At 36.3% G+C, this 26,544-nt stretch overlaps 1 protein-coding gene across 9 annotated transcripts in view; it reads left to right on the top strand.

Annotated features, from left to right (window-relative positions):
* LOC145684015 (sphingomyelin phosphodiesterase) overlaps positions 1 to 26,544 on the top strand; it is a 273,240-nt gene that overhangs the window by 170,715 nt on the left and 75,981 nt on the right. For 8 of the 9 annotated variants that reach the window (XM_081755822.1, XM_081755820.1, XM_081755821.1 and 5 more), the window contains one exon: positions 10,996 to 11,103. The gene's annotated coding sequence lies outside the window, so the exon portion shown is untranslated. Of the gene's footprint in view, positions 1 to 10,995; positions 11,104 to 19,189; positions 19,304 to 26,544 lie in introns of those variants that run through there. The other variant, XM_081755817.1, reaches the window with a different exon arrangement.

Raw genomic sequence — 26,544 nt, 5'->3', positions numbered from 1 at the left:
AATGAAGTGAAATCTTCCAGTGTAATGACCTACTATTATGTCTGTTAGGATAAGGGAGAAATATGATTAAGGCAAGTGAATGATGATGGAATAGTTGGTGGAATGGGAATGTGGAAGGAAACAGGAGTACGCCGAGAAAGCCAACGGACACGATGTTGTCCCCCACAAACTTACTTGGTCGGGGATCGAACCAGGGAGGGACAAAAGGGATTAAGGGGAAAGGAGAGAAAAACACACATCCTCTAACTTACATTTCAATGGCTCTGATTCAATTTCCATATCAAATTAAAATAACTTCCGATCACTTCTTAAGGAAAAATAGAAAACATTATTTCCTCAAGAGTTCTCTCAGCTGCTTCGTATATTGTTGCAAACAGCCTTTCAAAGAAAGATGGCCGTGCAGTTACTTGCTTTGCAGTTGTTGAAAGAAATATTAGACCCTATCTCTCCTGTTGTGTCCTGCATACAATAGACTACTTATCATTGTTTCTTTCTTTTCACAAACAAGAAGCCAATGTCTTTGAAACCGATTACGATTACAGTGCACTTAGGTTGTAATTAGATTTTTCTATGGGAAACAAGGTTATACTGCTAATTCAAGCTGAAACGGTACTGGAAAGTGTGTTCAAGTTACTGAAGTGAAAATGTCAGCGAAAAGATCATATGGGATATTTGGATCATTCTGAAACTTGGATATTTGGATAGGGCACATACTAGTTTTTAAATAAAATTTTGACCGGAATACGGTAGATCCTATAGTATTGGAGCTATGGACCCATAAAGTTCATTTATTCATGTTTTTGGCATTCTATAACTCCAAAAGGAAGCATTTGTGCACCCAGGTTGGTCTATACTTTTTGTTTTATCTTGGTCTCAGGATAGTGTTGCCATATTTTGAAATTAGAAAAGCGGGGGATTCTAAACCGTAAGTACTGATGTGAATTTGTGTATTAGAAATACTGACGATCCTTCTGACCATTTTTTTTTTTTTTTTTTTTTTTTTTGTGATTTCTTTGTTAAGTGACACTTCCAATGTACCTTTCTAACAAAACTAAAGTAAAGAAAATTTAGTTTTTGCCTTTAATGTTTTATTAAGTTCAACAAATGTGAGTCTCGAATTGTAAAGTAAGTATTAAATAAGTATTACAGTAAAATATCTCTAATAAGGATTTCTCTAAGATAAGTTTTCAAAAAAAAAAAAGAAAAAAAGCAAGCGATATATGGCAGATGTTGTTCATACGGTTTTCTCTCTAAGGAATACAAAATAATTTCTAAACTTTTATCGTAAGAAAGCTAAAACATATTTAGGAGTCTTGGTCCATCTCGTATAAAATTTCTGATCATTTTCAAAGATTTCTACTTGAAATCATACTAACGTACGAAAATACCACAGTTTCACAATATATGAAATACAGTATAAACATTTTAAAAGAAAAAAAATACTAATAATGAATCTAATCTAAACAATATGCTAAGGATCCGTAGGTTCAATTTGCAATCATTTCTGAATATATAAACTACTAGTTGAACATATAGATTACGTAACAACATAGACGTGTTCAGTTGAACTGGACAGAATGTTATCAAAGAAATACGCACCCATGAGATCATACATTAGTATTCATGGGTTGAACCAAAATGTGTATGATTATGCCTTTTTTTTTTTTTTTTTTTACATTTTTCATTCCCTTTAACTTCCTTCAAAAAATCTCGATGGCATAAAATCTTATCATAAAATTCTACGCATGATACGTCTTTCATATTGTACAAAACCAGTAGTAATAATTTGACAGTTTTTGCGTTCATCTTATTTCTGTCATCTGTCCATTCGCGATTGAGATTGACACAGAAATGTAGCGGTTTACGTTGAATATAACAACACTTTATCAATAAAGTCGTCTTAGATTTTTCTCCAATCTTAGGTTTTTCATGATTAAGAGATGATTAAGCGGGGGACGAATATAAGACCTGAAAATCTGGTGGTATACGCTAAAATTAGGTAATGTGGCAACCCAAACGTTGGCGGTGTTGTTTTGAAACACTCTATATAAAATAATGCACCACGTTATTCTAAATTGATGCAAAACTCTTACATTTTTAAAACCTACATTATTCGTCCAGGAAGCAATCTGCCTCCACCAAACGACGCTTCTGGATCCGCTAGTGTGTGGATTCATCATAATGTACAAACCAACTGTATAGAACATATGGTACCCTGTATATTCACTGTCGAGGAAATAGATTTATTTCCGTTTTTCACCTTCATTAAACTTAGTGATGATTTCAAGGTTTCCCCCGCGTAGTCTTATCATACGTTCTAGATTCAAGCCCGATCCGGAAAATTGTCTGGGAAAATGGAAGACTGGGAAACCTCGCTGTGTTTGGTCAAGTGCTTGGCTTGCAATTCTGTCTTGTGCTGATATTTATGAAAAAATCAATAACGATAAGGTGTTCTTCGCAAGAATACTTTACTCAGAAAAATAATTAAGACAATAATATAAAAATATATTTTAAGTATAGAAAAGGAGCATAAGCATTTTAGAAAGTTAAGATTAGACTTTTCTTAACTTCTCAATAAACACACACACCATTCTTAAAAATATCCAGAAATTATGGTAATCCTACCCCGGGAGATTTTGAATACACGGAGGGTGAAAGTAGCAAAAGTACTGGTAAACCACGGTGAACATGATCAGAGATATGTTTGTGGGGGAAATATTCCTCCTAAACAACCCCTGAAATCACCACTGATTTGACCAACATCTGTTTTACTGAAAGGCTAAAGGGGGAGTTTGCGCCCAAAGCATCATCATATCTGATTGCGGCAATGTGTGAACTAGTGGCCATTAAGAGAAAGCAAACACGACAGAAGATAATACATTTGGCTTAAAAATAAAATGTTGCTATAACATTTTAGCAACACCGTGCGTGATTAATATGGTTGAGGTGTTGGGCGTATACTATATCGTATGAAGAGCAAATTACCCTATTTCTACGTTTAAGACCGTATCTCTGGCAACACTAATACACTAGCTGTTAGCAAATAACAAACAAGAGATAAAATTCAGGTAAAAATGAACGCTTTCTGTGTGTGGGAGGGGGGAGGAGGGGACGAAAAAGCAATCCCTTTGTGCACGCTTTCCTTTCACCTCACAAGTACAACTTTGCAATAACTTATCAGATAAAAAAAGTTGTTTGACTAGATTGGCTGCAAGAAGGAATCATTGGAGAGGTGAGGGAACCGAACTGTCCATCACTACTTTTGATAATACCCGAAACTTCGATAATACTCGAAATGTCGATAATACCCGAAACTTCGATAATACTCGAAATGTCGATAATACCCGAAACTTCGATAATACTCGAAACTCCGATAATACCCGAAACTTCGATAATACTCGAAATTTCGATAATTCCCGAAACTTCGATAATACTCGAAATTTCGATAATACCCGAAACTTCGATAATACTCGAAATTTCGATAATACCCGAAACTTCGATAATACTCGAAATTTCGATAATACCCGAAACTTCGATAATTTCAAATACTCGAAAGGTTTCGAGTAACCGATGACAACTCGATAAATTTTCAGTCCCGAAGTTCGATAGGTCCTCAGCCTTATCGAACACCCGTATGTACACCTGCCAGTTCTCATTCAAATTTTCAAAAGCCGTGTCGTTATTGTTCTATTCAACAATTCTAGGGGCCGTTTTCAGCCTTATAAAATTAACATTGTCACTAGGCCGAAGCTAAGGTTCATATCGTTGTGTTAGGCAACCAGTAGAAGAGTTTCGTATGGCGGGTTGACGGACATTGCAGGCACTTTGCTTAAGTTGAAGGCAAAACCTATTACAAATAATTACATCCTGACAACTTCAAAAACCTCAAGAACCGCAATGAGGCGTACTCGGACGGGTATGGATTTATAAGAAAGGAAAAAAAATGACATCATTTATTACTTCTCCAAATTTGCCACAAACTTAACCCAATATCTATATATTAAAAGCTGCGTTTATATTTTTCCTTCCTTTGTAAGTCTTCTTGTCCTGTACTTGTGTGGGTAAAGGAAAATAGATATATTGCAATATGTACTAACCATATCAACAAAACTTACACTGACATTACTCTACGTGATACTCAAACCTAAAGGTACTGGGACTTCTCGTACACCCTGTGTGTGTTATCAATTTGAAAATTCATTTAAATAAACTTGTGGTGAAGGTTTCGAGTTCTGTGGACGACTTTACTTATCCTTAGCCATGAAATATAGAGACAACACAAAACATTGATTGAAATATTATGTTCTTGAAGGTTTGGATTAAGTTACTGAAACTTTCGAATAAAGCGTCGTTCTGTAAACCAGAAATGTACATATATTCTTGTGTTAATATTTATACATTTTTATGTGTTTAATATTCGTTTAGAAGTAGCGAGACCATTAACAACTTTAGTAAATGCAATTTCTTTTTTGTGAATTGTTAACGCCATAATGCATTTTCACGAATGAATGAATGAAAAACTTTTTTTATTATCCTGATAACTAACATTGTTTTCTAAGCCTAATAAAAAGTGTTATATATATATATATATATATATATATATATATATATATATATATATATATATATATATATATATATATATATATATATATATGTGTGTGTGTGTGTGTGTGTGTGTGTGTGTGTGTGTATTGTGACCAATCGTTCCTGTCATAAATTGTTCCCTGCATAATGGCTTTCAAGACATTATTTTTCTTACTTGTAGTTCAGTTTAATGTATTTTTAAAATGATGTTGTATATACAGTGTTCCGCACAATTTTTAATGTGCTTTTTCCTTTATCAATAAGCAAACACAAACAATGAGTTTATGCGGATATGATCTTTTAAAAATAAATCTTAGTAAAAGTAATTTACAAGAATCAAAACCAACGTTGTTGACGACGATTCCATTCTCCGGAGATGATATCTTCTATTTGTGGTAGAAGAGCAGTGCTACATAACTAACTGAAACTTACCCAGACGGATAGAAGCGACGATTAAAGCCTACATAATCAGAAAACGTCCATACGTGTTGATAAGTATTTTAGGGAAAAGATCAGCTTTTGTTTTTTGTTGAGAAACGTAGTGCATGCAACAGGGACCTAGCAGTTTTATGTTGAAATTATGATGGTAAGACCGAGTCATGTCCTAGTTAGATCTTGGGACAAAAACCTGTTTCCCTAGTAGCACGCTTTGAAATAATGTTGTTAAAATTATTCGAACATTTTTACTTTCGAGCGACGGAAGAAGTAATCGTGAAAAAATCGAATTCAGATTTCAAAGGATTTACACGTTTCATGGCCACATAGGTTACTCTTAAAAAAAAAAAAAAAATCCCCATCCATTCGTGTGTTCTAATGTAGATTCGACTAGAAGCTAGACCGTTTAAAATATCTCAGCCAAATTTTAAACTTAAGGATTTTTATGTGATTCTCCAGGGTTTTTGTGTAATTTTCTTCCTGGCACTAAAAATAAGGGTACTTTATTTAAGGGCGTTTTTTAAAAACAAAAAATGACTTTAACGATTTTGTTTATATTTTATAAATAAATTTTTCAAGAACAACTCCATCATGTAATTTTTTTTCATGTAGTCGCCATCTCTCTCGATGCACTTAGTGAGACGAAGAATCAACTTTTTTTTTTTAGGCCTTTATCAAAGAAATCAGCCGCCATCTCTTTGAACAACTCTTCACCTCCACTTTCATTTCCTCGTCAGGTGAAATTTTTTTGCCACCCATGTGCATCTTCAGGGAGGTGAACAGATGACAGTCTGAAGGCACCAGGTCAGAAGAATGCACATATCAGTCAAAATCGGCTGTCTTCCACTTCTTTGCTCATCGTGCACATCATTAGACTGTTTTTAAATTCACGACACCACTTGTATGATTTGTAATTACTTCACCATAAACTGATTTGATCCCAAAAAATTCAGACGAAGATTTTTCCCTTCCCCTTTACAATGAGATAACGGATAACGCTGCGAATCTCGCACTTGGCGAAATATTTTATCGACACCTTTCACGGAGACGTTACTATGGCCACAGTTTTGGACGTACTGACGTGTGATTGGACTCACTGGAAAAAGTAGGAACTAAGCTACACGGCAGTGTAACATAGCAATAACAAATTCACTTTGCTCGCGAGGGCCCTACTTATTTTGTAGACGTGCCTCGTAGTTTATCCTTGGAGTGTTGGACAATTTTCTCAAGAACGACTTAAGCAATTTTTCATATTTCGTTAATAACCTAACAATATGTCATAACTCATTTGTCCAAGAATCAATCATTGTTCCAATTCGCAAGAAAGGGCGACAAAACTGATTGTAATAATTATCGAGTCATTTCCCTTCTGTCAACATCCTATAAGTCCTCTCAAACATTCCATTAGCAAGATTGACTCCATACACAGATGATATTATTGGAAATTATCTGTGCGGATTTAGGCGAAATCGATCAACTATCAACAACATTCGACAAATACTCGGTAATAAATGTGAATACGATACCACGGTACATCAATTATTTATTGATTTTAGAAAGGCCTAAGACTTGGTTAGGAGGGAAACATTGTGCAACATTCTTACAAAGTTTGGAATACCGATAAAAACTAGTTAGATTAATTAAAATATGTTTAAATGAATCCCAAGTCTAAGTAGGAAAAGTCTTGTTCAAGAGCTTTCACGTCGAGAATGGCCTGAAACAAGGAGATGCATTATCGCCATTATTATTCAATTTTGTTCTGGAGTACGTTGTTAGGGACTCCAAAGACAGCAACCAGGACCTAGAGGTGAATGATATCCACCATGTTATTGCGTATACTGATTATGTAAATATAATAGGGAATTACAGGAGAACAATAGTAAGAAATGTGAAGGTCTTATTAAACGCTTGCAAGAACATGGGTTAGAAGTAAGTGTAGAGAAAACTAAACACATAGAAGTTCGCAGGGATCGTAATACTGCAAATTATGGATGTGTAAAAATTTCAAATAACACTTTCAACAAAGTGGATACTTTCAAATATCTAGGATCAGTATTAACGGACGAAAACCATATGAACGAAGAAATTAAATGTCGACTAAAAGCAGGGAATTCGTGTTATTATTCAGTTCAAAATCTCTTGTCGCGAATTCTGTCGAGGAATTTGAATCTTAAAATATATAAAATGATAATGATGCGTATTGTTCTGTTTGATTGCGAAACATAGTCGCTTATACTAAGGGAAGAACGTAGACTGAAAATTCTTATTTGAGAACAAGATCCTGAGACGAATTATTCAGACGCAAGAGGAATGGGAAAGGGGAATGGCGGAAACTTCGTAACGAGGAACTGCATAATTTATAACGTTTACCAAACATTATTAGGGTCATCAAGTCTAGGACGCTCAGATGGGCAAGTCATGTAGTGAGAATGGAAGAAAGTAGGAACGCTTTCGAAGTCTTCACTGGAAGTCCAATCGGAAGAGCTAGGCGCAGATGGGAGGACAATATTAAGATGGATCTCACATAAATAGGAATACAAAATAGAAACTAGTTCCAATTGGCTAAGGACAGAAGTCATTGGAGAGCTTTTGTGAACACGGCATTGAACCTCTGGGTTCCATAGGCCATAGAGTTAATTATTATAGTTAGATGGTTTCATTTGTTGGCTCGAGAGAGTGTGAATCCCTCACATGATATTTGTCCCATCATGCACAGCCAGGATTAATAGTATTTTCACAGCAGGACACATCTATGGAGATTGTCCATCGAGTCTGCCCCCTACTTGAGAGTTATGTGGACCAGAGGCGCACTTACGGGATATCTACAGTCCAGACCCCTCCCATCTTACTAACTCGACTGACATCTGTATATTTTCTTAATAATGTATACTTGCTTTAACAGAGAAATAATTCATATGCCCTAAAGATCTTATCTCATGCTACATCTCTATAATTTCTCTTATGAAGCTATTTAATTCTATTTTTTCCCCCAGATAAAATGGGTGTAAGTCACTGTTGCCCAAGGCAGGTTGAGGGGGCGCGGTGGCTCAGTGGTAGAGCGTTCACCTCCGGTGCTTGGGGTCCCAGGTTCGATCCCAGCTCGCGCCGTGTGGACTTTGTGGTGGACAAACACTGCTCGTGGGTTTTCTCGGGGTTCTCCCGTTTCCTCCCACTTTCTTCATTCCACCATTTCACTCATTTCTCATTATCACCGTCTCCTTTAGCCTAAGCGGCATAATCGTGGGACGTTAAACTTAAAGATTTCATTTCATTTTCCCAAGGCAGGTTTTAGATTGCGCTGATGAAATTTTGAAGGCGACATAATTTTTCATTATAATATTAGAATCGAACTTTAATTATAGCAAAATAATGCTTTTGAAGTTGAATAAAATTTAGTCTATAAGGCAAGTTTTGTTTTGTCACAATCAATATCGGTTTCCATTACAATTTTTCCAGGGTCCCAGCTCGCGCCGAGTGAATTTTGTAGTGGACAAACACCATATGGGTGGGCTTTCTCGGGGTTATCCCGTTTCCTCCCACTTTTTTCATTCCACCATTTCATTCATTTCTCATCATCACCCTCTCCTTTAGCCTAGCCGGCATAATTGTGGGACGTAAAACTTAAAAATTTCATTTCATTTTTCCGGGGGGAAGGAATAGTAAATTTGGGGAATTGCGACTAAGCACTTGAGGGGGATGTGCACTGTTGGTGGTTATACGTGAAAATCACTGTTTTTTTTTTGTTTTGTTTTGTTTTGTTGTTTTTTTTTTTTTTTCTTCGGATATGGAATAACACCAGTTCAATACCATGTCCAAAGTTCGGACTCCTCCAACAAAAAATTCTTGAAGCCCGTCTTTTTCACAGTATTACTTTCACACCTAGTTTATTGTAAGTCCCATCCCCCAGGGAAGAATGTTCTAAAATTATCTCTATTTACTTCTTTCGTAGCGATTTCGTTCGCAATGCAGTTCGTTGTTAAATACTCGGCAAAAACACCAGTTATAATGTAGGGCCAACGTTCGCAATTAGTTTAAAACTACTGCTTCCCTCTGCTTGTGCTGCTGTTATTATTTTTCCAAACCAAATTTGAGTATACTCAACAACAACAATGGAAAATAAAATGGAAGAAAGTCCATCAGATTCTATTTGTAAAGGTACTATCTCGACATTCGTGTGGTGAAAGTGAGAAATCCTTCAAGATCTCAATCAAAATAGCCAAATACACGTGTCTATGTTTTCTTATCATCTCTCGAAAAAAAATGTAAAATGTGACAATATAGTTAATATAAGTAAAAGTAATTAAAACGCTCCTAAATAAGTCCATGCATGGTCTTAAAGTTATTTTTTACACATCCCCTCAAATACAATTCAACCAAAAAAGTTGTTGGCATTCTAGAGCAGCGATGAACAAAGAGCAATACAGTGGACGATACGTACCGTTGCTTTCGAAGTAATCTCCATCAGCATCCAACACCTTTCGGCAACGTTCCTGCAGCTGCACAATACACTTGTGATAGAACTCGGCGGTCGTGGATGCAAAGAAGTCCGTGAGTACGTTCCGCAGGTCTGTCTCATTTGCGAAGAATCTCCCAAGAGAGGTGGTTGTCGAGGGAATGAAACAGTTGGTAATCTGTTGGCGCAAGGTCCGGTGAATATAGTGGATGGCACAATATCTCCCAGCCAAGTTGCTGAAGGGTCTCCCGAGTCCTCTTTGCCATATGTGGCTTAGGATTGTCGTGCAGGACCAGCACATCCTTCCGATTCACCAATGCTCTTCTGCCGCAGTCACTGTGCTCTCTTTCCATCTGCTAAGAGTACAGGTCAGCAGTGATGGTTTGACCAGGTGGAAGGAGCTCGTAATCCACCACTTGCCGACAATTCCACCACACAGAGAGCATAACCTCTTGTGGATGCAGAGTTGGTCCTAAGCTGTAAGGAAACAGGGTCATGTGGTACATTCGGGAATATCATAGAGGACCCACTTTTCGACACCAGTGACTAAGCGATCAAATGATGGGCGATTGTTCAGGTGCCGAGTGAGCAAGAACAAACAGGCTTGTCACCCGTTGTTCGTTGTTGGTTGCCAACGATATGTGGGGGTACCCACTTGCGTAACTTACATGACTTCCCTATGCTATGCAGCTGCTGTCTCACTGTTTGAGCGGAAATATGGAACCTTTCTGCAACTTCATCACACATTAGATCACTGTCTTTCTCGATGGGTGTTTTCAGGGCCTCGTCATCAAACACATGTCCACTGCGAGGTTCATTCGAAATGCTTATATCTCCCAAATGGAATTTCTGGAACCAATGCCTCGCGGTGCGTTCGTTCACGGCATTCTCCCCAAATGCCTGGCATATGCGGCGATTTGATGCGGCAGCCGGAAAGCCCACTTTAAAGTCATACAACAACAAACAAGCTGCGTGAATACCCCAATTTCCCTTCGACACTGAATGAGCTATTACTGCTGTATGTACGCAACGTGCTTGTCTCCCGATCGCTTGGCAGGCATGTGCGTCATTCAGTTTCCTCTCAGTGAGCGGATGATTATGTTAAAAATGGCAAGAACTTTTTTGGTTACATTATACTAATCTTAAATTATTACGAGGTTATAATTATCTCCAATTATCAATATCGAACGTAAATGAGTTACTATGTTATTGAAAATTTCTTGCCCCTTAAAAATGTTTTAGAGTTTAATAACTACGTGAGATTTATTTAAAACGTTAAGACGCTGTAGTGTGTTCCTTAGGGTAAAAAATCCGCTCTGTAATATGTAACTGTTAAACGTTTTTTCGTATCAGAAACTTTACAATTTGTCAGTAATATTTTGCGCTAAATTGCATAATGGTAATGTTACGTAAATATTTTAGTGCTGTGTGCTATTTGTCTAAAAAAAAAAAAAGGCTACTAAGTGTTTTCAAACATGAGAAGAAAAGCCAAGCTACTTATTTTTCATTTTACTTTACAGGATCCCCTTAAGACGGATCTCCCGAATAGGGAGAGGCGAAAATCCAACATTCCTCCGTCGTATTAATTCCACGCATCTGTTGGGACGGATTACTACATGATTCTCAAGGTGAGTCGGTGCAGTTTTTGTGATATTTTAAGGTTGGTAATAACACAGAGAATATTCCATGAAAGGGGAAATAAGTCTTAAATCCCAAACACTGTTTTGAATGTTACATGATTCATAGTATAAAAAACCTACAAATTGATGTAGTGATTGTACGAATACAGTGAAGAGCATTTATCGATGCTGAAACATACAACACAATACACTTAACCTCTTAACGTACAGCTTTTCAACCGAGTTTTAAGTTGTTTGATTTTTAATGTAATTTTTTTATTACTTTATTAGAATATTCACATAAGAACATTATAGCTGGTGGTGATAGTGTTCATTGTTGACAACAATGAGATGAGTAAATGATTTCTTCAGCAGCACTATCTGGTGGAAACATAAAGAAACATTAGAAAGCGTGTATTTTCAACCTTCTAAAAGGAGAACGGGTCAACGGAAGCTAGGACGAGTGTACTCGTCGTTTTAAGTTTTTTCGATAAAAATAAAAGACGAGTATAATCGTCCTTTTACGTTAAGTGGTTATTGCTATTATTACAATTGCAAATATCAATATCCAAAAATGCCTCAAGTTCTTTTTTCACCTAGAGATACTAATCTCAGGTAAGTAAACAGAAACAAATGAAAAAGGGAAATGGAGACCTTGAAAGTAAAAGGTAGACAAATTCACCAGTGTTCAGAAGCATATTGCTCAACCCTATTCATAGGAGCTAAATACGCGCTTCTGCTTAGTTGCAGTTATCAGTTTCTCGCCACGTAGCATATATAAATACAGCCGAAATCAAGTAACTGTTACTGGTGGTCTTCGTGGCCGTGCGTACTAGCGCAATACGCTAGTAATTATAATTGCTTTTGGCGTGGGTCCAACCCCGGGCTAATATATTTTTTCCTATTTTTATAAAAAAAAATAATATCCCAAAAATGACGAGTGTAAGAATAAGAGTAGTAGTAGTAGTAGTAGTAGTAGGAGGAGGAGGAGGAGGAACGGATTAGAAACCCCGCAGGAGTCGTTTTGTTCCACCTTGACTGCCATGATGCAAATTTAACCTCAGCTGCTTTTTCAATCTTCTTCAACTCAACAAAGTGATAATTTTCTTCTGTTACAACTATAACACACAATACATACACCACAAGGTTTGGACCAGGGCCGCAAAGAGCCACAGAGTTTTAGAGGGGCCATGAATATGTTAGGGGGGGACAAGTGATTAAAAATTATTTTACACATATCTAAATTGTGTTGAGGTCTGGAGGTGCCACGAAAATTTTAGGGGGCCCAGGCCCCCTAGCTCCCTTTCGTTGCGGGCCTGGTTTGGACAATCGTAAACTGCAACCAATCAGAAACCTGTTTTTAGTTTCTATGGCTACGGTCGAGTGTTAAAAGAAACATGCTGTTCAGAAGATGCTGTCTACAATGCAGTGAACACAGTGGGTCGGTGCGTGGTGGGTCAGTGAGTCACGGTGGGTCGCAGTGAGTCACATGTTTTGACCCACTGACCCACTCCAACTCTGGCACTTTTCAGAATATCCGTACATATTTTGGAGAAGTTCCAAACTATATGTAGTTGTTTCGTTTTAGGTTAAGGTATTATGAGTCTGCTGTTTAACTTTTGAATGGAACTACGATTCCCCATGTTTTTATCTCTATATATATATTTTTTTGCGAAAACACGTTAATGAGCAATAGAAAATACAACTGTTTTTTGATTCGTATTGGTTTGGGTTAACATCTTGAAAATGAAATCTTTACGTTTAATGTCCAACGATTATGCCTGTTAGGTTGAGGAAGACTATGATTGAAGTAAGTGAATTATAATGGACGAATTGGTGGAATGAGAAAGTGGGAGTGTCCCGAGAGAACCCACGAGCACGATGTTGTTCGTCTCAAGCTTACTTGCCTTGGAAACGAACCAGGCGCCCCACCCATCAGACAGTTTAGTAGCCGAGGTCTCAGTTTTCATTGCCGGTGGAAGAGCATTTGAAATATTAAATGTCCTCGATGTATCTGTTCGTGTCCCTGTCGTTCAAGGTTACTGGAAATAACTGTACAACGAGAATAACCGAATATAATAGAGATAAATTACGAATTACTTCCGGTCTTTTTTTAAAATTTAAACTTGTATTCTTTGGACTATAGTATTTTATGATGATGAGTTGAAACGGCTTCCTTCACAGAGGAAAAACTAACAACATGACGTCATAGTCTACAATCTCGATTCTTACTGTCTGAAAACTTCGCGTGTTTCGCAAACAATTCAAGCATACAAAAGGGCCATCCTTCAGGCCTAGTATGAGTCATAAATTTGTCTGAAACGTCATTGTGGAATTCTTACTAAGTTCTTCCACTCTTACTAGAAATAATAATAATATTTTCGTTCGCCATTTTCAACACGTTCCATATATTCGTTCAACAAAAATTGATAAATAGGAACTATTCCTTTTTATATTTATTTGTATATTTTGTTAAGATATCAATATAACGCATAAACAATCCAATGTCTTTTACCCAAAGAAAGGATGTTACTATGTATCGTGATGATGACAAATCCTGGTTAGTTTCTGTTTAGGCATCCGAAGGTTCGATTTTCATATTGTCCAGTAGCTGACACCTTCTTTTTCCCCCTCTTTTCTTTTCAAAGTATTTCTTACAAGGCAATTCATCCTTATAAAGGGTCCAAAAAATTGCTTTTCATTTTTCTTATCTTCTGTGTGCTTATTTGCATTGGAATAGGACGCAATATTGAGGTCTTAAATATTCAGTAATAATAATAATAATAATAATAATAATAATAATCATAATAATAATAATAATATAGAAGATAAATTCCGTATGAGGACAGAATGTATTAAATTCTGTAAAATCGTCCCTAGCCTTAGGCAAAAGTTACAAAATTGTCGGGATTGGAGAGAAGTGTCTGGACCATCAGGACATACACTCTGCATACGTCCCTACAACTAGCTAAATGCTAAAATGGAAAGTTTCCAGGCAAATTTCATGTAGAAAGTGGGGATACTGAACTCACAAGAGCCATAAGAAAATTTGTTTTTAAGTAATAATTATGCCGGCTAAGCTACAGAAGACGTCGATGATAAGAATGAAAGAAATATTGGAATAAAGCAAGTGGGAGGAAGCGGAACCCGGATAAAACCTAAACACACGGTGTTTTTTCAGCATAATGCCCACTGAAAAAACTGGGTGGAACACGGTGAACTATTAAATTAACAACACTTCAGTAATAATAATAATAATAATAATAATAATAATAATAATAATAATAATAATAATAATCTATATATATAAAAGAGAACGCACAAATCCTTTGTGAACTCATCACGCTAATACGGCTGAACCAATTTCTTTCATTTTTGGGGGGTTATTAGGATTTGGACCCTAGATGTTTTTTATCATATCACTTTAATTTTTAATTACCAGTGTCTTGAGATAATTGACCATTCAAGTGTCCATACGTACAAATCCTTTGTTATTAGTTCATCATAGGTAAAAATAAACGTATTTATATGCAACCCGCATGACCATGTGACTCGGCGGGTTAACATAAATGACAGGCGATATAATGTTAACATTTACTGGAATCTACTATGGTTTTTATCATATCACTTGAAAGCGAAAAAGTAAAAATTATCTAATTAACAAGGTTTATTGCGTTCCGGGGTGACCGCAGCGAAGCGGGGTGAACGCTGCTAGTAATAATAATAATGGTATTAAAAGTTTTTAAGTTGCCTTAAAATTTGGCAAAACTTACTTAAACGTAGGGATTTCGGGGAAGGGGTTACGTACCTTCAAGAGACACATCTGCATCTACCCAAATTTAAACGAAAGCTTTCCACTAAAGTTTCATGTAGAAAGTATTCTACTGTACGTTTTAAGAAAAATAACTGTAATAAAAATAACTGAATATCATTGAACAGTAAGGCATATAATAAACTAGTAGAATATGCAGATGTTATTATACAAGCTTTGCTACAAAAATATATACACAGACCATAATTCAGTGAGCTCTGAAATACAAAATAACAAAATAACGTATAAGATTTAGTCTACAGAGCAAATGTCACTTAAAGAGTGGCATACACTATTTCGAGAATCGAGATAAGACGAGAAATGTTTACGATACTTTTCGTCTCGTCTCGATTCTCATCTCCAAAGCGAGACGATAATTTGAGTTAGCCTTGTCCCGTCTCAAATATAAATGTTAAGTCTCATCCCGATTTTGTTTGGTTTGTTTTAGAATCGAGATGAGAAATTCCTCTCATGGGCAACATTAAACAAAACCGAAACAGTTTTTGCCTAATGTCACGTTTCTGCTTGTAATGGTATGACCTGAGCGATAATAAGTTTTTAATTTTTAATCTTCTACGAGATAATAATAATAATAATAATAATAATAATAATAAATTATTATTATTATTATTATTATTATTATTATTATTATTATTATTATTATTATTATTATTATTATTATTATTATTATTCCCTAAGATTTGATAGTTCAAGTATTGTAATATCCAAGTATTCTAATATTTGAATTTAATAAAACGTGTGTCATTGCCGATCAATCAACTTCAAAATTCCTAAAGTAAAAAAAAAAAAAAAATTGCCCGACGTGGATTCGATCCAAGAACCTAAACATTACTGGCTAAGCGCCTTGACCACTAAACCACGATCACTACGCAGTAAATGATTGGTCTTTCGTCTGGTTACGTTAGATTTCTTTGCCCCCGCTTGCAAAGTTGTATGTTATTTTTCTTCGTTTCAAAAAACCTTTCGTGTTTCTTTCATAATGATATAAGTGAACAATCGTCGGCAAAGTTTATATTAATAACATGAGTTGCTCTTAAACCTTTGGTTCACAAGTTTGTTTCTTCTTCACACGAAACAACAGATATGACAGATTTAATTGTCATACTCTGCATTTGTTTCAAAGCAGTCGCCATTACTTAGTCAAAGATTTATGTCCGCCACGATACATTCGGATCCGTACTCAAGGCCATTCCATGGAAAGGGCAAGTGGAGGGAATTGTTCTAGGCTCGCGTCACAAATGAGTTTATCCCTTTAGGAAAAAGTCAAGTATAGTATTTCTAATACATTCTTGGGATTCAAAATATTTATAGATTGTGAATCATCATTTTGTAAAAAATTTTTATAGCTAAGGTTTTGTATGAATATGGCGAAGTGTGCTCATAGTGGGGCATCACTATCACTGAAATGGAAAATGCAAAGTTTGGTACAAGATAATTTTTTCATGCTGGATATAGAATTCTCACCTATATCATTGGCCCCGCAATAAACACTAACCCTAGGCCTCACAATTCGATGACACGGCGCTGTCTGTACTACATGGCCCCGCGTAATATTCTATAAGACAGTTGCATATAACGAATGTTCAGTGCTCAGAAATGTTATATGTTGCAGTACTTGGATGTTTCTATTGTTTTGTCAACTGCATATACACGGTGGGTCCTAACTCACTGGAAAAACGTATTTAGAGTGAATTATTTTAAATTACGAAGCTGTGAAATTATTACAAGTTATGTCAAAACATAACATTAGGTTGCCAAAATCAAGTGTTCAAAGTTTCCTCTATTATTTTCAATGCATAAATTACGTCTTTTGAATGATAATTATCAAGTTCGGAAACAATAATCAAGTGCTCTAGATCTGTATTAAAAAAAAAAAAAAAAAAAAAAGTATATTATTCCCCAAACAGAACGCGGCACAAATGAGTCAATCACATCTTTGTAATGTAACCTCCATTTTCTAAATGCGAACATACGTTCATCCTGCGATAACTTTATTTTCTCTGTAAACTTATTTAATTTAAAATGTAACATGGTTTCAATATTTTATAAAATCACTTCTTGACAACGTATTATTAAGTTCAACGCCTTATGAAACAGTTCATATTTCTGTTATAGTTGGCAATCAAAAACCATAACTAACTTATAATTTACTGTTTGCAAAACCTTTTTGCAGGGGTTGAATAAAAAGTAATGGCAATATTGTTATAATTCGTACCCGGCTCTTTTCACAGAAGAACACCTGTTACATTTCTACAATGTAATTACTTCCTATCTCTATCATCTTCTGCCTCTGGCGATATCACATAGAACCGCCATATGGCACAAATGAGCCTCCCTTGTGTCGTAGAGCTTCACGCGAAGTAGTTCCTTTATTTTGGTAAAGAGGTCGTCATGAAGCATTGTTGTACTCTGCTTCCACTTTCTTCCTCTACTTTGTCAATGCTGTTTTTGATTGAATAGCATACAGTTGTTATTACTTGCCATACGTAATCGTCTCACATTCCCTTATCAGCTACGGAACTCTTGTAGTACTGAGATACATTCATTTGACGTACGAACAGTGTTGGCACTACTTTTTATCCAGTCTATAAAAAGATACCGCTGCATAGTAGTCAATGAAGATATCCTATTAGTCCATTTTTTTTTTCATTTTTAACTTACGTCATTTGTCATCCAAGCGGTTCATTTATTTGTGTCTCATAACTTCTAACAAATGAAAGATTAAAAGCTATATATATAGGGTGTTAATGAACTATACCGACAAACTGTAATAGGTCTCGTAATTACTCCCTGTAGTTAATTCCCTGCACTCCCATTACACACTAATGAAATATGTATTTTTGGATTGTGTATGTATGAATACTTTTACGTTGATATGAATCGCCACCCCACGGTTTTTCAAATTCGAAATAGCGCGTGTTGAAATTTAATTTAACTTTTCCACGATTTCGGACAGCCCTAGTTCTGTATCATACACTTTTCCCTACACATTCATACAGCGGTCGAAGTCTGGTTTTCCAGTGATGAAGGCATACCGCCTCTGTTTTTTTCAGTGATCAAGACATACCGTCACTGGAGAGTAGGTGCTAAATACCCTTAATAAATCCATTTTTATACACAATAATTGACAAATAGCTGTACACATAAAAATATTTTATTTCTTATGTAGAAATAATTTCTAAGTTGACAACACCGACATTTTTGATATCTTTCTCCTATCTTTTGTTTTTAAAATGAGGTGTTTTCAAAGAAGTCCATTTAGTTTATATTTTGATGTTCCATGTTGAATTGTTTCTTTCTTATATATATGTGTGTGTCTTCTGCATATATATACATGTCGTGATTCGAGCATGGGCGGATTTAGGGGCTTGTCTAATGTGGGGGACGGATCTTCCGGGGGTTTTGGAGTATCCCTCAGTAGGGTAAGGAGTCCGAGAGTTTTCTCGCAAGAATTGTCGATATATAGAAACTCGGTTTTTGAGTATTTCTGTGTATAATTCTCTATAATACAACATAGGGGAGAAACTTTATTTTATTTTATTTTATTTATTTATTTATTTATTTTTTTTTTTTTTTAGAAAGTTGTTGGCAGGGAATCAAAGTTACTCTGTGCCCTGCCTTCCTCCCGTAATTAAAGAGAAAAGCTCTCCTTGGTTTTCAGTCTTTATGTAAATAGAAATGCAATTTTCGGGGCAACATACCTTCATTGTATTTCAACATTTAGATAGCCGGTATGTCGAGTCAAAATCGTACTAAAACATACCACCTCTGCTTTTATTTCCACTTCGAACTCTGCATTCATAAGAACTTTTTCCGTTATTTTAATGTGACGAGTCATCTGTTACAGTTTGTGGCTATAGTTCATTAACACCCTGTGTGTATATATAACAAAACAATTCAAGCCTGTTTTGAAGAGTTCGATAATTGTAGGTGTACCTACACGTTCTGCTCCAGATAAAAGCAAAACACACAATTTGTAATAGCAATTTTTGTGTTCCCGGTAGTTATTGGATAAAAGGCTGATACTGTTCATCTTTGAAAGTGCATCGTCTTGGTCATTTACACACGTAATGAGCTATAAAGCAGCATGCTGTCGTGATCATTTGTTTCTTGAGGGAACTGCCCCTCCACCTCCTCCTCCTCCTATGGAAGCAACTTTCTCTCGATCATGATCTAGGCCAAGGTGGAAGAGTGCACTGCAAGGCCATTGTCACTTGCTGAATTTTTACCATGTTCTTTGAACTTGATCGATCAAAAGAAATGAAAGAAGAAATTCTTGCAAAGAGATTAATTTGACCATGATATTCCATGCTGGTAAACGAAAGCAAATTCTGTATTACTATTTATTGTGTTTTGGTGAGTTCAGTAGATAGAAGGGTAAGTAATGTCAAAGTGTTATTCTGCCTTCTTTTGTGGCTTCGTAACTGCTTCGGAATGTCTTGTAAATTAAAAGTATCTTGCTTTTTGTTCTTTGAGATTATTCAGCTGAAAGGTATGTTATTCAGTGGTTTCTGTATGATTATTTTTAAATGCTTACGTGTAACGTGCTGTACCGTGACACTTACGAGCCTGACACACTAAAAAATAATACAAAATTTGCCATTTTTTCTTTTGCTTGTTTTTTCATAAGGGAAGGATATAATGAAATGCAACTTAACCGCATTAATAGATAATGTTATTTTACAACAGAAAATATGAACCTGAAGGATTTTCATTGTTGCCATCCATAGATATTACAGTATTACAAGAATAACATTTCCCTAAAATCTTAAGTTAAGGCAGCGACTAGAGGAACGAACTCAATTGCATTTAATTATGTATCATGTTGTCTTGGAATCCCGTGAACTACTTTTTAAATAATAGTTGTATTTAGTTTGTAATAAACAAAATAGTTTCAACATACAGTTATTAAAATTAGATAATTTTATTTAAAAAGTAGTTTACAGGATACCAAAACAACATGATACGTAATCAAGTGCAGTTGAGTTCATCCCTCTAGTCGTTGCCTTAACTTAGATTTTGGGGAAATGTTATTCTGGCAACATCATAATATCTATGGATGGCAACACTGAAAATTCTTCAAGATCATATTTTCTATTGTAGAATAACATTATCTATGATTGTGGTAAGTTGCATTTCATAATCTCCTTTCACTTATGAAAAAAAGCTAAAGAAGATTGTAGATTTTGTATTATTTTTAGTATGTTAGGTTCTTAAAATACGACCTTGTGTAACCGATTTGTCGGGTTGAATAGAGACGGAGGAGTGAATCCCCAAGTTCAAATTAATATTCTATTATGCAAAATATGAAGTCAAGGAACTCCAAATCTTTCGAGGTGATGAATACCATAATTTGAGCGTAAGGAGGGAGCAAAAAAAACGGGCCACAAGCACTCTTCATTATATATCTCCAGTCAGTGGCGTCATTTGGGGGGGTGGGGAGCGCGGTGGCTCAGTGGTAGAGCGTTCACCTCTGATGCTTGGGGTCCCGGGTTCGATCCCAGCCCCCGCCAAGTGAACTTTGTGGTGGACAAACACCGTGCTCGTGGGTTTTCTCGGGGTTCTCCCGTTTCCTCCCACTTTCTTCATTCCACCATTTCACTCATCTCTCATCATCACCGTCTCCTTTAGCCTAACCGGCATAAACGTGGGACGTAAAACTCAAAGATTTCATTTCATTTCATTTTGTCATTTGGGGGGGACAGGAGGGGGCAATTGCCCCCCGAAGAGTTTGATGTATACATATACTTTAATCAATTGTCTACTAATATACTAGTACAAAACGTGAATGTCTTATGTCGGTGGTACTCTTGCCCCCCCCCCACACCTCAAGCGAAGTCTGAAATGACGTCCCTGTCTCCAATACTTTTGTGGGAGGGAGGGGCAAATGGCACAATAGTTCAGTGTAGACGACACATTTGTTAATGTAGCTGTACCGATGGAAGTTCCATGTGCATAAACTTGTAAATAACTAGTGTCAACTCTTCTTCTTCAGGGAACCTACATTGGCTTTAAAAAAAGAAGAGGAAGAAGTAAATACAAGCTAAGGGAAGAAAAAAAGGTTCAGAAAGCAGTATACAAGAATTAGTAGGCCTACGTAACTTTCTTCTGGCCCTATAATAACAATATGATGATATTGTTTGTAGCTCTTTAAGCTAAAGAAGTTGAATGGTTGATGAAAGTGGATGATAGTGAAATAAAATAGGCGTATTTGTGCCTCCCACCGGAAATCGAACCTGAGACAGTTCGCTCTGCCGAATCCTGTACTTTAAAAAAAAAATCAACCGATCATCTCTCAATTTTCTGAGCACCCGAGTTTCTCGTACAGGGTTTTAACCCTTACCGAAGTGGACAGGGACACGAACACAAACATGTCGAGGACACCAACCATGCTTTTCAGAGGGACTCTAACCCCAAATGGAGTGCACTTCATGATCCGAAGTCGAATGCCGGAGATCACTTGGTTATTGTCCGGCAGACCAGCGGGAAGGACTGTAACAATATTAATAATAATAGAGAACTCAACAAGGAAATCGATTATTAATATAATAAATTATACGTACATAAATCTTCCATGGTACAGACACAACACAGTAACATAAATCTGTCGTTTACTTTGAAAATTGTGCCATTATATATATAGGGCACAAGCTTCCCTTTCGTCCACCCTCGGCTGGTCCGCTACTCCGGTTCGCTACTCGAGCCGAACTCGTTGGTGTCTCACGAGGCCTATTGTCGTTTACTAGCGTCGCGGCATTATTGTTTACTTGCTGTTACCGCGTATCCGCTTTAGTGTTCCGTCGTCTCTTTTATTGTGCCGTTCGTTGTGCGTGTTTTCTGCACTGTACCCTGCAGTTTTTAGTGCTTAGTGTTCGTTTGTTTCTACCGTAGAAAACGATACCGTCATTTTTGAGTTCAGAGATTGTTTATTTTACTGCAAATTCGTATTTTTCTGATAATTCGACCTTTTTTGCGTTCTAATCCAAAGGTGATGGATTAGAAAGGTTCTACTGTATTTGAAAATAAAACCCTGAAGCAAATATTCGGACTCAAGAGAGACGGAAACTTCATAACGAGGATCTGCATAATTTATATCGTTTTCCCAACATTGTTAGGGTCATTAACTCATGGGCAGGTCATATATTTAGGATAGAAGAAAGTAGAAACGCCTTCAAAATTTTAGCTGGAGACAATTGGAAAAAGACAAGTAGGAAGACCTATGCGCAGATGGAAAAAACAGTATTAAAATGGATATCGCACATATTAAAGATACAAAGTAGAAAATGAATCCAGTTGGCTAAGAACAGGAGTCAGTGGACAGCTTTCGCGAATGCAATATTGAACCTCTGATTCCATAGGCCATATAGTTATATGATTATTAGTAAAGTCTTTCCCGAAGATCAGTGACTAGCGCTAGTTCACGTTTGATATGTCGTTCCGGCTTCGGTTTCCTGTAGAATAAGTTGAACGCATTGCGATGGTGTGGATTCCACCTCAAACGGTAGGTCCACGTCTCATACGGCCTCGCTGTGCTGAAAAGGAACACGCAACTTAAACAACAACAAAACCGATAATTATCGGTTCAGAGCAACTATTAAATAAACTGTGGGGGCGCGGTGGCTCAGTGGTAGAGCGTTCACCTCCGGTGGTTGGGGTCCCTGGTTCGATTCCAGTTCGCGCCGTGTGGACTTTGTGGTGACAAACACCGTGCTCGTGGGTTTTCTTGGGGTTCTCCCGTTTCCTCCCACTTTCATCATTCCACCATTTCATTCATTTCTCATCATCACGGTCTTCTTTAGCCTAACCGGCATAACCGTGGGACGTAAAACTAAAGATTTCGTTTTATTTTCATGTTTATTAAGTAAACTTGAAGAATTTGCGAGATCGCGGTTACTCAGTGATAGAACGTTCACTTCACCTCTGATGTGTAGAGTGCCTTGTCTCCACTGGCGTCTCTGACATGTAAAATGGGGGGGGGGGCATCAAAGAAATTAATTTAAATGGTACTTCCTAGTTCAACCTATTTATTATCTTCGATTCCTTTGTACCCTTCTGCTTACCTTCACGGATCCCCTGAGGTATATCAAGAACTCTGTTATAACCGTTTTACAGCCTGAATATTATATTCCAAATAAAAAAAATATTATTATTTATGTGTTATTCTATCGTTAGTAAATAATTAAATTAGAATAAAATATTGAATATTTTGTACTTCGAAATTGGGGGACGTGTCCCCCTCATCCCCCGTGCCAGAGACGCCCGTCCTTGTCTCAGCTCGCGCCAAGTGGGCTTTGTGGTAGAGAAATACCAAGTGCTTGGGTTTTATTGGTTTCTCCCGTTTTCTCCCACTTTCTTCATTCCACTATTTCATTCATTTGCATTATTACGTCTCGTTTAGTTTATACAGCTCAACTGTGGGAGGCAGTGTTGAATTCAGACTTTTGTACAATGGGGGCAATAAAAAATTAAGGGGGTCTCTGTTCTAGATTGCAATAGAGCAGCAGGAATCTGTCGCAACAAAACTCGCGACTTGCTATTGTCTAGTCGGTAGCAATAACCAACATATTGCTATTTTTCCCTAACTAACGTTGTAAAACGTTTGTGAGCGTCTGTATCTCTTTCCAATTTTTTAACTTCGACTTTATACGAGAACGTGGTTTGTTAATTAGAACAATTAGGTTGGGCAAAAGAAGAAACTAATTTTCTTTTTTTTAAAAAAAAATCTTTGCTTTTAAGACTTTCAATGCATCTGTATAGATATTCTAAGGGGGCGCATATATATATATTCTAGGGGGCTCAACCCCCTGAACATGCCTGAATTCAACACTAGTGGATTTAAATATTTAGGGATGCGCACGAGATGAGTCGAGACAGAATTTTCCTGACAAAATTCGAGTCGAGACACGGCTCTTCCAGTAGAGAAATATACATTTTTCGACTTGAGACATCACTTTTACAGCATATTTTTGAGACGAGACAGCCACAAATCTTGTCTCGTTCGCATCCCTATAAATATTTCATTTCATTTTTGAAGAATCTGCGTCAAACGTTATTGAATATGTTGGAAAATACATGATATGGCCAATTCGGGAATTTTTACTGTCCGGAATCCGGAAAGTAAAATCAGAAAAATTTCGGAATTCGGAAAAATCCGGAATTCGGGAATAATCCGGAATTCAGAAACATTCTGGAAAGTGAAATTCCCGATTCCTGAAACTTTTGGCCATTCCTAGAAAATACCATGTGGAGGTGTTACCACTTTTGACAAGAACAGTACAAAATTATTGCTGTTTTTTTTTCTTAATATAATTAGATAATAAAACAATGTTATCATTTATGTATGTTCTTAAGGTACAAGTGCAGCTGTTATCATTAACTGCGATGAACCTTAGTAACCTTACAAGGCCACTATAAAATAATTATTTCTGTTCATTACACGAAAGTGATAGATTTATCAAATACATTCACATGCGATGCCTCTTAGGTCAAGAGTTAACAGTGTGACGCATTATATGGACTTGCACAGAATAGGATCAAAGATAGAAACTCCGAATCTGTCAAAACACATATAAACGTATTGTAAAATACAGTAGTTTTAATTTCTGTTTTATAAATCGAATGAATCATTTCCATGGATTTTCAATAGGTGTTCATAAAATACAAGGTATGTATATTTTTTGATAAGGAAGTCAAAACAATTGTAAAAAATAGAGTTCTGTAAATGTGTTTGGATTTTAATTCCTGATGAAAGAGTAAACATTGGAAATATTTTATTTCAAGGAATGCATGTACACATTTCTATTGTGGTAAAATGGAATATTGATTCAATCCACAATGATACCATAGAAACAATAGCTAGACGTCATCTTTCTGGCAGAAGTCCAAAATATCTGTTAGATTTGAAATGTAGCGGTTGTAAGTTTTTTTTAATTAAAAAAAAACTATTGCTAAAATCAGTTTGGCAATATTCATATCAATATACTTTTTATGTTCTAGTCTACTTTTTGTGTTTATTTTATAAGTTATGGTGCTACACAGTTTCACTGTGCTCTCACTGTTCAGTTTGCTATATTAACTTAAAAAGAAACTCAGATTCAAGGAGTTAGTTGTGATTTCTGCCAGAACGACGACGATATGAGATTTGTTCTTTTAATGATCAGTGTTTCGTATATCTATTTTTGTTCTCCAAGTAAATTTAATGTGCTTCAATAATAGCTTTCTTGGAAACAAGTTGTAAGGAGTGATATCGAGTGTTTGTAATGAAGTGCCCTGCAAGAAAGAGTTAAGGTAGAGCCTGTTTCTTCACTTTCATAATAGCTGTAGGTTCATTTCATGAATCATACAATAGGCAGTGGCGGGTCTAGCCCAGGGCCGGGGGCCTAAGCCCTCAGTTTTTTGAGTGACAAAAATAATTTAAACTATTATTTATATATTTTTTTAAAAGTTTATAGTAAACTGATGATATACCTATCATAGTCTGGGTTCTTACTGTCGCCCTCCCCCCCGTTTTTACCTTCTAAATACGCCACTAACAGGAGGTGTCTATTGACCACTTTGAATTTATAGGAAATATTCATATTGAAGATGTGCATGGCTATATTGCCATAATAAAATATTTTTGGTCTCGGGTGATTTGCAACAATGTGACATACCCTTGGAAAATCACTAGAATGAATTTCTTTTGCAGTGAAGTAAGGAAGTTGCAGTTTCAATGTTATAAAAGAAAAAAAAAATATGGGGACCTTTTTAATTTTTTTATTGTATAATAATTTTTCACTTTGAAACCATACCAAACACAGACATGAGAAGAGAAACATAAAGTGTTTTAAAAAATGTGAAACTTTGAAAAAAGTATGTTGTGCACATAATTTGGAAATTGCTGTGCCAAATAAGGAAGTATAGGATTTGTTTTTAGCGTGTAACAAATAGTATGGAAATATGAGATTTCACGAAAAATAGTAATTGCGTCCTATCTGTACACTGCAGGTGAGAATTTGCCATCAGAAATTGAAATTTTCGAATTTTGACGATTTTCAAAATGCAGTATCTCAGAAAACCCCCCTTGGATTTGCATTAGAAATTACCACATCCGCCTCGATTCAGTCCTGGATGCGAACATTTTGCACCTACACAAGTTAAAAATAGTAGTAATATAAATTAGCGCTCTCCACGCGTGATTTCATGTAAAAAGTGCTCTCCGTTTGAGAACCGCTGTTCTATAACATCTAAATTTCCCTCTATATATTGAGAAAGTGTCCAATGTGAGGATTCGCTAAATTGAAGATGTGAGATTAAGTTTATAAACTGTCAGCTAAAAATAACAGAATATATGTTTCAGCAGTTTTGAAAATTCCGCTTGTAAGGGAAAAAGGGAGATACTTCTACAGTATATCGAAGTTTCTTTTATTTATCCATAAAATGACATGTGAGGCTTTGCTTAAGTTAGTAGCGTGAAATTCAGCATATAAACTCTTAAATACAAATAATGAGACATGTATTTCAGAATTTAGGAAAATTCTTCTCCTTCGACGGAAAAGGTTTTCATTACTATAACTATCAGAGTTCTCTTTCTTTATTACGAAAGTGGTCATTGTCAGAATTCGCTAAAGTTGGAGATG

Source organism: Thermobia domestica, chromosome 4 (genome assembly GCF_964235325.1).
Source record: "Thermobia domestica chromosome 4, izTheDome1.hap1.1, whole genome shotgun sequence".
In the NCBI taxonomy this organism is placed as follows: domain Eukaryota; kingdom Metazoa; phylum Arthropoda; class Insecta; order Zygentoma; family Lepismatidae; genus Thermobia; species Thermobia domestica.
The sequence above is the reverse complement of the archived record's forward strand: the minus strand, read 5'-3'. Positions and strand labels throughout refer to the sequence as shown.